This window comes from Octopus bimaculoides, chromosome 8 (assembly GCF_046866305.1).
Source record: "Octopus bimaculoides isolate indiv1 chromosome 8, ASM4686630v1, whole genome shotgun sequence".
Taxonomy (NCBI): Eukaryota; Metazoa; Mollusca; class Cephalopoda; order Octopoda; family Octopodidae; genus Octopus; species Octopus bimaculoides.
The window spans coordinates 77,964,151-77,980,382 of NC_142935.1; the positions used below are offsets into that span (position 1 = coordinate 77,964,151).

Below are 16,232 nucleotides of genomic sequence, written 5' to 3' on the forward strand. Positions count from 1 at the left end.
AAGATGCTATTATGGTAGCTAAGTTACATGTTAGGTTGTGGCCTATTCTTATTTTGTTCTTAAATATTTCTGCGTATTTATTGTTCACATTGAGGTGTTTATCTATTATGTTCACTAGCGAGCGGACTATGTTGGTTTTGAGGCGCAATAACTGTGGTGTAACTCCTGTTTATGAGGTAGAAACTCCTTGATATTTTGGGTACTTGAGTATATATAAATTTAATGAATGGAATAAAACGCATATATATATATATATATATATATATATATATATATATATATATATATATATATATATATATAAATATATATATATATATGCATATATATGCATATGTATATATATATATATATATAAATATATAAAATTATAATTAAGGGTATCTTAAAGATACCACCATACTAGATATAGCAACCAAAACTTGACTCTAAAGCCACATTAAATGTCCATACAACACCAGGAGAGAAGACAAAGAGACAAAATAAACTATATATTTGTATTTATGTACTATTTTGTGTGTATTCCACTGATGAGGCAAGACATTTCTTATGCAAAGCCAGAAATCCGAGATCTGGAATTATCCAATAATTTTTTGCTATTTATTTTGTCTCTTTGTCTTCTCTCCTGATGCTGTATGGACATTTAATGTGATTTTAAAGTCAAGTTTTGGCTGCTACATCTAGCATGGTGGTATCTTTTAGATACCCTTAATTATAATTTTAATAATAATTATTGCCTATGAGGGTTTTATTCCCCTGCTAGCCACTTGATATGATCGGTATTTTAAATAATGATCTTATCCTTATTTATATAAATATATGTATATATATGTATATATATTTTTTTTTCTGTAGTTTCAGCATCGCCGTTTTGCTACACTGTTATTACTGAGAGCCTTCACCAGCATGTAGCACTTGGTGAAGAATGGAGTTTGATGTAGCTACCCTCATTTGCACCTCTTGCCGTGAGGTAGGTTCATCTGGGACTCTCGACAGGAAGAGGTCCAGCCTTGATTTTAAAACGCCTACATCTACTTTGTGCTGGTTCCTCAGGCTCTTTGGGAGAATATTAAAAAGCTGTGTGCCCCTGAAAAACAAGCGTGATGGCGTTGCTGGGATCTTTGGCACTATACAGTGTCGACCCGTTCTAGCATTGGTGTAGCTTTCAATGCCAAAATTTGGCACAATTCCTTCCAGGATCTTCCAGATGTATATTACTGCATACCTCTCCCGCCTTCGCTCCAGGGAGTAGAGTCTTAGCTGTTTCAGCCTTTCCCAGGAGCTGAGCAGTTGCAAAGAGACGACCTTCTTTGTGAAACTTATCTGGATAGCTTCAAGGTTCGCTGTTAATTCTAGACTGTTGGGTGACCATAGCTGGGAGCAGTAATCCAGGCAGCTGAGGACGAATGTCCTCCAGAGGACCATCATGGTTTCCTTATCTCTGGTTCTGAATGTTCTCAGGATCCATCCAGCCAGTCGTCTGCACTTTGACGCCATCCTGGTAATGGGCACTTGGAAAGAGGTATCATCACTCATGTCGATACCCAGGTCCCTCACTGATTTAGGCTCTGGGATTGAAATTCCCTGTGGACCAGTGTACTCAGTAAGTTTATATTCAGTTTAGGAAACCGCTGGCGCAGGGCTTGGAATTTTTCAGCATTAAACTGCATATTATTATACTCATCTCATCTGTAAATAGAGTTTAACTCCTGCTGCAGATGTGCAACATAGCTGTGGCTCTGCATTTTCTACAAGACTTTCGTATCGTCTGCGTATCTAGTAAGGGTGGCTATCCGAGCAGTTGAGGGTATATCATAGAGAGCCACTATGAAAAGCAGTGGTCCCAAGACATTGCTCTCTGGAACGCCGCTCACTACATATATGTATATATATATATATAAAAACAAATAGTAAATGAGTATATGCATATATACGTACAGGTATGTGCATACCGACATCCACCTGTATGTATAGGTGCATATCTGGGTACAGGACATTGCAAACAAAACGTAGACGAGAAAACACAGAAGCCACATAGAGAACATTCTACTTCATCAGCTACCCACGTTTTAACACCGGCGTTTCGAAGAGCTTGGGCAGGACGCATCGTTAAAACGGCTCATCCCATGGACCACAGATTAAATTTGTATACGCAAATTAAATCTTGCCAAGGAGGAATGTAGTGGCGGACAAAAAACAAGACAGGAAAACAAACAGAAAAGGCTTTACGGCCAGACGAGAAAAATTATGTGTGTATGAACACTGTGAGGCACGAACTTGAAAGTAGGGACGAAGTGAGTTCGCGTGTTTGCTCGGCGATAGCCAAGGAAGAAAAGGATTATTGACCGGAAGCATGTGACCATGCCGGTGTAAGGGGAATATTAATATTTATAAGTCTCTCTAAAGGAGACTACGGCAGCGGTACTGGATATTAATAGTTATCGCCAAGCCAACATGGCAGTCCAAAAAATAGGATGAATGCTGCCGTTGATTACCTCCAAGCGACCATTGTCTCTAACTAGCTATGTGACACTTGAATCTGTGTCCATTATAACCTTTGAACAGGGGAGGTCAGCCGCTTCCCCTTGCTGGTCTGGCATCTACAGACTAGTTTCGAGGTATTGCCTCTTATCAATGTAGAGCAGCCGAACCCAGCAGGCGTCGCTTAAATCTTTATTACGATCATAATGATCTATATACAGAAAAGACAATACAGGACAAATAATACAAAAATGTTAATATGAGTTCGAATGAGCGTTGGGATAAAAATTAACATATATAATTAAATTTGGATAACTTTAAACTAGAACTTTAAACTAAGAATTAAATAAAGAAAAAGACACAAAGAAAGAAAAGAGAATGCAAAGTTTAAAAGATCGAACTTGGTAGCCAATAAGGCCCAGCAGCTAACCTTTCCTTTTCTCGATGATTAAGCTGGGTTCCTGACACCCACCTTTCTCATCACATCCTTCCATCGTTTTTCATATTCTGAAGTATGATAGCAAACCGGGGCTAGAGACGAAGGACCCTGTCACTAATCCTTCCATTCTAGTCCTGCAAACACACTCTTTCAGTACTGCAACCGTACAGTAAAAACATGCCTCACCTTCCTTTGAGAGTCCAGTTGGCGGTATCATCGTTATTATGGATCCAGCCGATAGCTGTACTCGTCCCAGATGTGACAACACGTGTTCTACTTAAATTATCAAACTCGAAAGTTCCCGACAATGTACAAAAGCGTGCTGGACAGTTTCACTGTCCAACTCACATCTTGGACATGTCGGTGGCACTGCCATTTCGTGCCGAGATAACTTATAGCGAACAGGTAAAGCGTTCCTGTAACACTGCCAAGTCAGGGATTTTTGGTAATTATCCAAATACCCCGGCCTGAAGGTTTTCTGGAACAGGTTGGTAAATTGGTTCTCATCGAACCCTCCTAGGACGTCGTCATTTTTGCCTCTTCCAGCCCTCTATAGAATACCGAGGTGGTATTTCCGCAGCCAGCTTTGCCCGACTTGTGGATTAGCCAGAGTGCTTGTCAGCACTCCTTCTGCCATAATATCAGATTTCGTCTTTTGATGAGACCGGGTTTAAATGTTTCCAGCGAAGCCAGTTGCGGCAAGAACTTCCCCGCCAGCGGACTCCATACCTTATCACCCCCCAGGTGGCACCAGAGATGTTTCAGCCTCAACGCATGTCTGCGCATCATTAACCAGGGCATCCCTAACCCACCCTTTAACGGTTCCTGGCAGCAAACGGAGCGTCTCACAAGTGGCTTTCCGCCTTTCCACAAAACGCGGAAGAAGAGTCGTTCCAGCTTGCTCAGCCAAAAATCGGGGCAAGGCAGCACGGACAGGCGATAGGTGATTACTGATGCTATAAACATCTGCACCACCTCCGCTCTGCCCTTCAAGGACAGAGGCCTTCCGGACCACCTCCGTACTATGACCTCCACCTTTTCCACTACCTCGTTCCAATTCTTCTCCGTCTGGGAGTTCGGACCAAGCCAAACTCCAAGCAACTTAACAGGACCATCCGTCCAATGTCCGACGACACTGGACGATATCGGCTTGTTCCTCCAGGTGCCGAGGCGCAAACCGAGCGACTTATCCTTGTTAACTTTTGCTCTTGCCACCGCTTCGTATCGTCGGAGAGCAACTTCTACACGAGGTAGTTGTGCTTCGTTAGACACGATTGGGGTGACGTCGTCCGCGTAAGCAGAAGAGAACCAACCGCATCCAATCTCATCTGGGTTGCCACCGAACTTCTCCAGCCTCCGCAGTAATGGTTCCAGGGCCAAAACATACAGAATGGGAGACAAGGGACACTCTTGACGAACTGAACGCTCGATCGAAAACGGCTCCGTTAGGTAACCGTTTATCTGAACGGTGGACTTGATGCCGCTATACATAGCGGAAATCCAGCCGCGAAAGCCAGGGCCCAACCCAGCCGCTTCGAGGACGGCCTCCAGAAACCGGTGGTCTACCCTATCGAATGCATTACTTTGGTCTAAATGGACCAATGCCCCTCCCTTGCCGGCTATTTTCCTTACCCTGTCTAAGGTGTAGCGGAGAAGGTGAAGATTGTCTTGGATCGACCTGCCTGGAATTGCGCAAGTCTGTGCCTTCCCAACAAGCTTCTCCACGACAGCCGTCAACCTTTTTATTAAAACCTTGGCCAAAATCTTTAACTCTACGTCAAATAGAGTTATGGGCCTGTAGTTACTAATGTTATCCCCCTTGCTTGGGTCCTTCTGGATCAGCGTCACAACTCCCTGGCTCACAGAACTGGGAATTCTCCCGTTCTGCTGCCAGTTTGCATAGACGCCGGCCAGAACGTCACCAAACAAGTCCGGCATTAAACGATAAAGCTCGTAGGGCAGACCATCCAGTCCTGGAGATTTTTTTCCAGCGCACTCGGCTAGCACCCCTCTTACCTCCGCGGGAGTGATCGGGCCTTCACAGCACTCAGCTTCACGTGTCGAGAGTCGAGGCCCGTCAGCCAGGAAGTCCTTTAAGGCCTCCCCACGCTCGAGCGGACCGCTCTCCCCGAACAACCGAGTGAAATGCTGGTGAAAAACCTTTTGCATCTCCTCCTGTCCATAGATCTTGCGTCCTCGTTCGTCAGTTAAAGACTTAATATAGGACTTCTTGCCCTTCTGACACTCCTCACGACGTGCCCATCTGGCTACGTTAATTCCTTCTCGTTTCCCTGCACGTAATTTAGCTCTGACTCTGCAACCTTCGTGCTTGGCATTGAGGTGACGATACAAGACCGTTCTCGCCGCTAACACTCTAGATGCGGAGCCAGATTCTAATGCCTCGTCTAAGTTCTTAACTAATTCACCCTCTCTTTTAGTCCCATCTAAACTTAGCTGTTTGCTAAATCTAGTGGACTCTAAACGGATGGCTCTTTTGAGGGCGTGCCACCATCTATTATTAATGATGGTGCCACATAATGCCCTCTGAACTAACTCCTTAATCCGGGCACGGAAAGATTCACAAGTCAAAATAGACTTGTTTATTTTCCAGTATCCGGGTCCCTGTCTATGACACTTATCTACATGCACCTCACACGTCATAAGATTGTGATCAGTGTTAGGTACAATACAGAATTGTGGACAGTTAACAGTATCCTTATCTAGGTCCTTAACGAATACTCTATCTAAGTACGATCTGCGTGAGCCATCGTTATTACTCCAAGTCCACTGTGGAACGATTGGCTCACTCAGTCGGTAACGGTCTACTAGGTTATAGCTTTCTAGTAGCCTCTTGAGGCAAGGATTCCCCTTCATATCAGTCGAGCCCACACTATCGACCCGTGCATCGAGAATAGTGTTGAAGTTCTCTACCATTACTACCGTTTTTGACGTCACCAGAAAGTGCTCCAGGTCCCGGTAAAAAGCCGACTGCCAACACTCTGTAGGAGCGTAGACAGCTACCAACCTGAAGGACTGCTTACTCACATGAGTCACATCCAGGACAACCAGTCTACCTTTTGGGTCCAGAAAGACAGTACTAACCTGTAAGTCCAAGTTCTTCTTGATAAGGACTGCCACGCCTGCACCTCCTCGGCTAGGAGAAATAAATTTTTCGTAACCATTCAGAAGAGGCGAGAACGCTTGAGGTACCTTCATCTTGGACTCGGTTACAATAGCCACATCTATTCTATGTGTTGTGAGGTCATTCAGGGAACGAACCTGTTTCCATCTCGACCCCATTCCACGTACATTTAAACAGCCTAACTTAATCATCGAGAAAAGAAAAATATTTACTTACGGTTGTGAGAGGGAGCATGACAGTTTGTGTCTGCCTGCTTCCTCAGCACTGCCCTTAGCTGCTGGGCTCTTCACCGGCGTTGCCACCGGGCTCTGGGTTGGTGTGGTTGCTGGGCTGATGATAAGCTTTCGGGATATCACCTCCTGGGTGACATCTTTGATTAATTGTTCTTTAACGATTTCTTGGAGTTTTTCTTTCCATTCCTCCTCGCCAATTTTCGCATATCTCACTTCACTGTCTGTTGTTCTGAAAGTTTTAATTCGATGGTGAGCCTTAATTAGGCGAACCACCTTCTCATTTTTGGCATTGAAAGCCACAATTTTGTCCGTATTTTTTAGTCCTTTTAACGTTGGTGGGTGGGGTATGGCAAAATGTTGACCTACCAACGTAGTGCCAGCGGGGTAGGATTGGGGAATTTTTTTTTGTGTTGTTCGTCTGTATTATTATTAATTTTTTTATTTGGGGTAGGGAGTCCGGGGTGTTAGATTTTTTTCTTTTATGCGTTACAGTCGTGAATTCCATTTCTTCTTTTTCTATTGTTTGTTTTTTTTTGTCCAAGTTTTCTTTAGTTGTTGCTGTGTTGTCTGGTTTGTTGTTCTCTGTGTTTATCACAGCGTTTTGGGGAAGGGCATTAGCCATTTTTTTTTCGTGCAGTCGGAGCGAACGTGGCCCTTCTGTCCGCACTTAAAATACCTTGGCCTACGTCCCTCCACCGATACACGAATAGTATGCCCCTCCACCACGAAGACTCTATCTGGTAGATTTTCCAGGGTCGAACTGTCTGCCTGAATCACCATTTCAAGGCTCTGGCCTTTCCAGTTCGTCGCCTCTTTTTTTCTCATGCTCAATATTGATAACTTCTCCTCTACATCAAAAATTATTGCAGTTGCTACCCACATTACTTCGAAAACCACGGGTATATCCTCCACAGTGATTTTAGCCGTTCTGCGGCCTAAGTATGTAGGCAGCAGCATGATCTGTTCGTTTTTTAAAGTTTGAGTTGAAATTTCTTTCGCTACGCTCGCCGACTCGAAGTGAGCTTCTATTGTAGCGCTTCTCACTCCTCGGCTAACGTAGCGAATCTTGTTCCATATTGGTGCCAAGCACCGTTCTACTATTTCATTTTTTACATCCGCTATTCTATTTTCTTTTATATTATAAACTTTATAAATTACGGTCTTTTCTCGTATGGCTTGTATGGTTTCAGGGGGCGGTACCAGTTTTGTCTCCTCACCAGATTTTTGTATTAATTTTCTGAACTGGAAGAGTTTGTCCATTGCTACTTCCAGTTCAATGATGTTACCGCCTACGGCGTCTGAGAAACTTTGTTTAGCCTGGGTGTCCCTTGGTGTATCGAAATTTTTGCCGTCTCCCATCTCGGGAAAATGACAGGACGAGAAACTTGTCACAAATGACAAAGAAAAAGAATTTTTCAAAATAACCTAAAAAGGTTAACAGTTTACAAAAAAAAAAAAAAAAATCAGAAATTTTCTGCCCCGTAGGGCGAAAATAACTTAGAAACAGTTCACAAATAACAGTCAAAATTATTAACAAATAAACACGAACGAACTCACTTAACAACGGTAGCAACAATGACTGTCTGTACGACCGTCTGTACGAAGGATTATTTACCTAAATTCAGTGGAATACATTCACTGGTTTTCAAAAATAGAAATATTAATATTTATAAGTCTCTCTAAAGGAGACTACGGCAGCGGTACTGGATATTAATAGTTATCGCCAAGCCAACATGGCAGTCTCAAAAATGGGACGAATGCTGCCGTTGATTAGTTCCAAGCGGCCATCGCCTCTAGCTAGCTATGTGACACACGAATCTGTGTCCATTGGACTGCCATGTTGGCTTGGCGATAACTATTAATATCCAGTACCGCTGCCGTAGTCTCCTTTAGAGAGACTTATAAATATTAATATTTCTATTTTTGAAAACCAGTGAATGTATTTCGCTTTTTTTCTTCTTACTTGCTCTGTATTTAATATTGGATAAATAGTCAATTTCTTTTTTAGTGAGGCCCTTTCCATGTATTTGAAGTAAGGAGGATAAGTTTTAAAGTGTCTTCCGTGGGTTGACTTCCCTTAATGTCCGTATATCTATTTCCTATGCTCGTTTAATTAGTATTGATCTGAGTTCAGGGAGTCTTCGTTCACGAGTATTATTGTCCGAAACTATAGTACAGATTCTTTTCGCTAGATTATAAGTTGAATAATAGGTATTGTTCTGAATCTGTGGGTTTATAGATGTCTGTTTCAATGTGTTTATCGACTATTATAATTAGGATGCCAAGAAAAGGGAGTTGTTTGCTGCTGTGTTCCATGGTAAATTGTATGTTGCTATTGATATTGTTGAGCATTATTTTGAAATCGAAGAGTTTGTCCATGCTATCTTTCCAAAGTATAAAACAATCATCTAAATACCTCTTCCAGTTCTCCTTTAAATAGCAATGAAATGAGGTGCCATATTTTTGTAGTGACGATTGGTATATTTTAAGTTCTAGGTAACCTATTACAAGGTTCGCAATCACTGGGGCAGCTCGGGTTCCCATTGCAATTCTACATTAATGTCAATAGAAGAATGTATCGAACATGAAATAGTTGTTCAGTAGGATTAATTTAAGTTCTGCGATTATGAATTTGTGGTTGATGCGTCCTGGGATCTCTTCTGGGTATTTTTCTAGCCAGAAGGTGAATCGCGTGGGATATTGGTGTACAGTTTCACCACATCGAACGATACTAACAGCGTTCCTTCATTTATTGTCTTCGGGAGTTGGTTAAGCATGTCTAAGTCATCCCTGATGAAGCTTTTCACTTATTTTAGAAACGGTTTCAGTAAGATGTCGAGGAAATTTCTCAAACTGTGAGTTTCACAAACGGGGCCAGCAATGGTGGTTCTTAGTTTGAGGTCAGTAGGGGGAGGAACATTAATGCATAGGCTTGAAGAATTTTTGCAAGCTTTAGAAATATGTAGATTTTTGTGTATTTTAGGTAATCCGTAGAATAGACTTGGTCTGTATTTGATATTGGATAAATAGTCAATTTCTTTTTTAGTGAGGCCCTTTCCATGTATTTGAAGTAAGGAGGATAAGTTTTTAAGTGTCTTCTGTGAGTTGTATTGTACTATCATCTCATAGTAAATATTGTTTTCCAACATGGAGTGTATTAAATGTTTATAGTATTCTGTCCATCACTACTACCGCACTTCCTTTATCAGCTTTTTTAATGGTCAGGTTTATATAATTTTTTATTCGATTAGACTTTTCCGTTCATTTCTGCTAAGGTTGGATTTAATTCCTTGTTTTTGTAGGGCAGTGAAAGGAAAATTGGTAATGTGTTCACAAAAATCAAGTGCTTTATTTCTCCCTTTTGTAGGACAGTATTAGCTTTTGTTCTCTTACTATTGAGTCATCTTCGCTGGTGTAGTTGTGAAGTGCTTCTGTGAGGCGCAATTTGCGACAAAAATCCATAGTGTTATCCTTAATTTCCTTTGGGTTCGATCTGTGAGGGATTGGTGTAAACTTTAAACCTCTTAGTAGAATTTTAGTTTGTGTAATACTTAGGATTTTCTTTGATAAGTTAATTATTTTCGGTTGTTCTTGTACATTTTGTTCCATTTCACATGTTTCTCTGATTTAGGTATAAAAAATGGTTGTAGTAGGTGGATTGTTGTGGAAAATCTGCATTGTGCTTGGTTTGGTGAGGAGAAAATGGGATGTAGTGTGTCTGTGGTAGTATGTTTGTGGTGGGGTAACTGTGTAGCGGACTAGATTATGGTTGGACTGAGGGTTGTTATATTGTCTATGGTTGATGTGATATGGGTAAAATTTATTTTTAATTTTGTATTTGTGTGGAGGGCGAAGTTATGTTGTCTAGTTAGGTGTGTCTAGTTGAATGCTTAAAGTATCCATATTGAGGGTTAAGTGTGGGAGGCAAATGTTTCCATTGACTCTGAGATGCTGGAGGTAGACTGGTAGGTAAGTGGTTCCCGAAAGTTTAGGTTAGTCTGGAGGCTTGGATGGATCTTTTGATTTGTATGTAGGGGTCCTTGAAAATTACGTCAGGATTTTTTATTACGAGCTGAATTCCTATTTCTTGTTTGAATGTTATTTTTGGGTATAAGGGAGATTAGGTCGGTGGAGTTGTGTCCCCTAGATTGTCTGTGGTTTGAGTTAGATAAATGTGGGGTCATTTCTGCGTGGGTTTTTGGTTTCTTTTTCTTCGGGAAGGGGTTATACAATATGTTTTCTTTGTTGAATTGTGTTTCGTAGTTTAGGAAAAAATTAGCTTGTCTTTCCCAGCGTTGTAGGGAATTGGTTTCTTCAGCTTCACAAGTTGTTTTCCACAGTTTAAAAACACTCTCCAAGCGTTGACCATCTGAATGTTTCTTTGATTCAGTATATATTTCCTCATCTATGTTTTTATATTTTTGTTCATTGCTTAACGCTCTAAGCTTAAGGAGTTCGATTTCTGTCTTCGTTTTTTTTCCATTGTTAGTTTCTCCCTTCATTGTCTTTGTTGGTCCTGCTCGTTTGGTATAGGTTCAATTTGAAATTTACGAGGTAAAAGTTTTGGTGTTGAATTTAACCAGCGTTCATAAATTTCTGCCTTGTTGTTTTTAATCATATTCCAGAAAGAAAATTTTCTGGCTTTAAGTTTCTCATTCCAGATCTGGATAATCCGGTTTTTAATTGATTATGTAAACGTGGAGGAGGTTCCGTCGTGTGTATAGTCTGTAGGGGGATTTTCATTTACAAAATTATTGTGAGGCAAACATTGAAGGGTGGTGCTTAATTCGGTCAAATCTTGATTAAGTTGTTCCAGAGATTGCCCTTTCTCTTCTTTTTCCTTTGCTTCTTGTGTAAATCGAGTAAGTTCATCAATCTTGTTAATTAAGAGTCTCAAATTCGAGTTAATCTCTTTTACTTCCTTTAGAGTATCTTCATTGAGAGTTTTAACTGCAGAGTTTAGTATCTGTGGCATTTTCGATCTCACAATAGAAATATGTTTCAAAATAAAAATAGAAACAACACGTGGAAAAGACATGAGGAAAGTAAGAAGAAAGCGAAAATGCACATAGAATATCACAAAAATAAAGGCTTTTTATGAAAAGTAGCGATAAATATATACAATTAGATAAACTGAAGTCGAATTAAAATGAATAAAAGTCATTATTTTGAATTGTTAAAGAGATTCAAAGTCATACTGGTATCGTCGTTGCTCTTCACTGGCTTTAAATGCGCACCGATTACCAAACGGTGTCGGGTCTACGAGTCCCTGAGTAAAAAGATTGTGTAAGGGAGGTAAGTAGCTCTGGACGTGGTGCAATTAAGGGTCGATATAATACTGTAATATGAAAAGTGTATGGAATGTATGGGGGCTAGCGGTATTATTGGTAAGGTTAGTAGTGTTCTGTATTATGTTGTGTTCATGTTAAGTTGTGGGTGATATTTATTGATGAAGGTTGCTTCGTTATTTATTCTTTGCTGTACTGAGGTGTTCTGTGAACATTGATAGAAGGGGAAAATTAGGAAATTAGGATTAAGGTTCCTAGAACACCTTGCTATGTATTCACTGACCTGTATCTGTCTGAATTGTGGGTGGCGGATTTGTCCATTGTGGAGAGTGGTTCTTCGATGGAGTGATATTCCTGTTTGGCCAATATATTGATTACTGCACCCTAAGTAGGTAATGGCATAGATTAGGTTTTCCGAGGCACAGGTGAAATTTAATTTAATCTAAAAATATTTCACATTGTTTAAAGTGTCACTCTGTACCCTCAAAGAGGTGGGGGCATGTGCCACAGTTAGGCCGACCGCATTTTTTCACTTTGGTTCCGTTGTTAATCGATGTAGTTTTCGTTGGCTAATATTTTTTTCAATGATTTCGGTTGCATTGTGCTCTTGATAATTTTTTGTCAGAAAACCTAATGCATGCCATTACCTACTGAGGGTGCAGTAATCAATATATTGGCCAAACAGGAACATCACTCCGTCGAAGAACCACTCTCCACAAAGAACAAATCCGTCTCCCACAATATAGACAGATACAGGTCAGTGAACACAGAGAAAGGTGTGCTAGGAACCTTAATCCTAATTTCCTAATTTCCCCCATCTATCAATGTTTACAGAACAAATCAGCACAACAAAGAATGAATAAAGAAGAAACTTTCATCAATAAATATCATCTACAACTTAACATGAACACAACATAATACAGAATACTACTAACCTTTCCAATAATCCCACTAACCCCCATACATTCCATATCTATTCATATTACAGTATTATATCGACCCTAATTACACCACGTCCAGAACTTCTTACCTCCCGTACACACAATCTTTTTACTTAGGGACTAGTAGACCCGACACCGTTTGGTAATCGGTGCGCATTCAAAGCCAGTGAACAGCAATGACGATACCGGTATGACTTTGAATCTCTCTCACAATTCAAAATAATGACTTTTATTCATTTTAATTCTACCTCAGTTCCTCTAATTGTATATGTTTATCGCTACTTTTCATAAAAAGCCTTTATATTTTTGATATTCAATGTTCATTTTCGTTTTTTTCTTCTTACTTTCCTCATATATTTTCCACGTGTAGTTTCTATTTTCTATTGTGTATATATATATATATACCGGAGTAAGCACATAAACTGTGCAACAAGGTGGAAAAAAGAGTACTCAAATACCAGAGGTAGAGTAATATGCTTTATTTAAAAGCAGCAGAAATATAACAAAAGACTGTTACTCTGAGTTTCATGTTCCCGTTCATCGGACAGTTTTGTTAGAAATGAGAAAGGAATAACAATGCAATCAAAAGGAATATAAAATTTGAAACACATAGATCTGTTTGATTGGTCGTTTCAAATAACGGTCATGGATACGTAATGAACAAAACAAATGAATTTAATATAGATTCATCCTATTTTTAAAACAATATCGAAGAAAACCTTAAATAAAAAATGGGTTCAAAATACATATTGTAAATAATTAATTATATTCGAATTAACACGTTAAAATCAAATCGAATAAAATAAAATATACGCTGCATTCAAAATAAAATAAAATTACAATAGCATATATGCATACTAGACTATCCACAACATATATATATATATACATACATATATATATATATATATATATATATATATATATATATATATATATATATATATATATATATATACATATATATACATATATATATATATATATATATATATATATATATATATATATATATATATATATACATATATATATATATATATATATATATATATATACATATATATATATATATATATATATATATATATACATATATATATATATATATATATATATATACATATATATATATATATATACATATATATATATATATATATATATATATATATATATATATATATATATATATATATATATATATATATATATATACATCAAAATACACAGATGCATACGCACAGACAATCTATGTATATAGGGATATATTTGCAAGGCACAAATATATACATGAATACAAATTTATACACATATACATACACACGCATTTAAGTTCGCGCACGAAAAAACATATGCGCTCGTAACAAAAATTGTATCTTAAGCTGTGGAGTAGAGGGGTAAAGAGTAACGTATCTATAATAACGTTACCAATATAGAAAGGGAGAAAGTGTGGCTATCGTGATGAAGGAAAGGAAGATAGAAAGAGAAAAAGAAAGAAAAACAGAAAAGGAAGAAAAGAGAGAAAGGCAGGAATGGGAAGAAAGAAGTAGAGAGAGAAAATGAGCAAGAACATATGTATATAGTAAACATACATAAAATTTAGACTGCGTATATATGCGTATACAAAAATGTATATAGCATCACGTATATAGATATATATTGGGATATGTACGTAAATACTCACAAACATAACCATATACATGCGTATGCACACATTCAAGTATGTGTGAGTGTGAACCTAAGCGCACATTCCCATATATAACATAGATTCACACACGCGAATAGATGCATGTATGTGTAAATAAATAAAAGCATATACTCTTACCCATGTATACACAAAAACGCACACACATGAAATCATAACTGCATATGCACAAGTGTAAACCTAGGCCCTATATGTAAGCGTAGATGCACACATATGAATACGTAAGTGTTGTTACAATACAGACATCTACATAAAAAAACCCTTTTAGATCTCAGCGTATATATGCAGACAACTTTTTAAGAAACTGCTGGGTGTATAAAAGTTAAAATCGGGCGAAAGTACATGCATAATAGAATTCTATATATCGAATCGTCCATAAAAATGGTAAAATTTGCATACAAAGTGTTTTAAAATAAATAGAATAGAATGAAGTAAAAAGTAAAAACAAGGAAGAAGAAAAAAAAACTATGTATAAAACAGTCGAAGGTTTTCTTAAAATGACGTAGGGGTCTATACAAAATTCTTACAACGCTAAATAAATCATTTATAATGCGGTACCAATCCAATAGTATGGAGTCAAACAAGGAGTCAAACATTATCAAAAAAATATATATATACTATCCATACGGTATATTACTTGCCAACATTTTAAATTTGGACGCATGTCTACATGCATTTAAAAGTTCGCGTCTTTGGTTTAGCGCCTTCTTATCTTCGAATAAAATATTCAGTTTTCCAATAAACAAAGATCGCATTTCAATGGTCTTTTATGGGCACCGTGTCTGTAAGGCGATGCTGTGCCTAAAATCCTCCATGTCACGTTGAAAGGCTGGGCTCTGTTTCCCTTTAATTGCCAGACGTATTTTGCCAGGCTCGTCTTTGTCCTATTTTCAGGGTATCTAAAAGAATTTTTGTGCGAATACAGCCTGGTTTTGAAAGAATTTTCTGTAGCCCCTGTATAAATTCTATAATCGTGCGAGCCTTCTATCTGGACTTTGGCTCTATACACGATACCCTTCCAACGGACAGGAGGTTCGATCTTTGAAATTACAGCTCTTTGTAAGTGAGTCGGCATTATTGTTTTTGGCAGTTATCTTATTGTTGTGCTGGCTGATCAAAGAGGCGAAGTTTTTGCAGCAAGAATAGCTAATCTTAAGCGTTCTTCTATTAAATATTCTGTAAAACTTATGATCAGGTTGAAAGTGCCCAGTGACCAATTTTAAGAATTCCTTACCTATATTAGTTCTTACGGCCATATTGAAAGCTGGGTTGAACCACAAATTTACGCAGTTCGATATTGTTGATTTTTACCCATCAATATCCAGACCTTTGCTCCTGAAAGCATTAGAACTCGCCAAACAGTATGTCAACATCGATAGCTCGGAAATAGACATTATAATGCACGCAAGAAAATCACTTCTTTTTCATGAGGAATCCACCTGGATTAAAAAGAGTGAAGATTCTCTTCAAGCACTGGGATAAAAGGTAAACGACCAAATTATCCAATCATATAAGGTCCTTAAAAGATAAAGGTGTCAGTTACAACATCCATTGGAAGACCTTAGCCAAGTGTAAAACCTACATCTGGAAAAGCAGCTTAGACCTCACCACATATTTAAATTCAAGAACTGAAATTTTCGAATCATGTCCATATGTGGCTAAATATTTGCTACGTTTTTGGTCCCCTCGAGATTACTGATAGGACTTGCTTTCTATACTGTGTCTATGTACAAGTTTTGTTTTTTTATCTTTCTATACTTTTTACTTAGATTTTTTATATATATTTTATATATTTTTTACATATTTATAGAGATATTGCTTTGCATATTTTTTTATACATATTTTTTCTGTATTCTCCCTTCCACCCTGCTTTTTACCTGTGCGTCTATAGATGTGGACATGGAAGCTTTTGTGCGCACTTGCGGATGCGTGCGAGTACGTGCGTATATAGATGTGATGGAGTGGTGCGCTTACGCGAATACTATGGACATTTTTACTCC

At 38.6% G+C, this 16,232-nt stretch overlaps 1 protein-coding gene and 1 pseudogene across 2 annotated transcripts in view; both read right to left on the reverse strand.

Moving 5' to 3' along the window:
* The window catches only part of LOC106867428 (MAM and LDL-receptor class A domain-containing protein 1), a 378,762-nt gene that overhangs the window by 157,924 nt on the left and 204,606 nt on the right, over positions 1-16,232 (reverse strand). The window lies entirely within an intron of this gene.
* On the reverse strand, positions 6,194-7,740 carry LOC149134464 (uncharacterized; annotated as a pseudogene).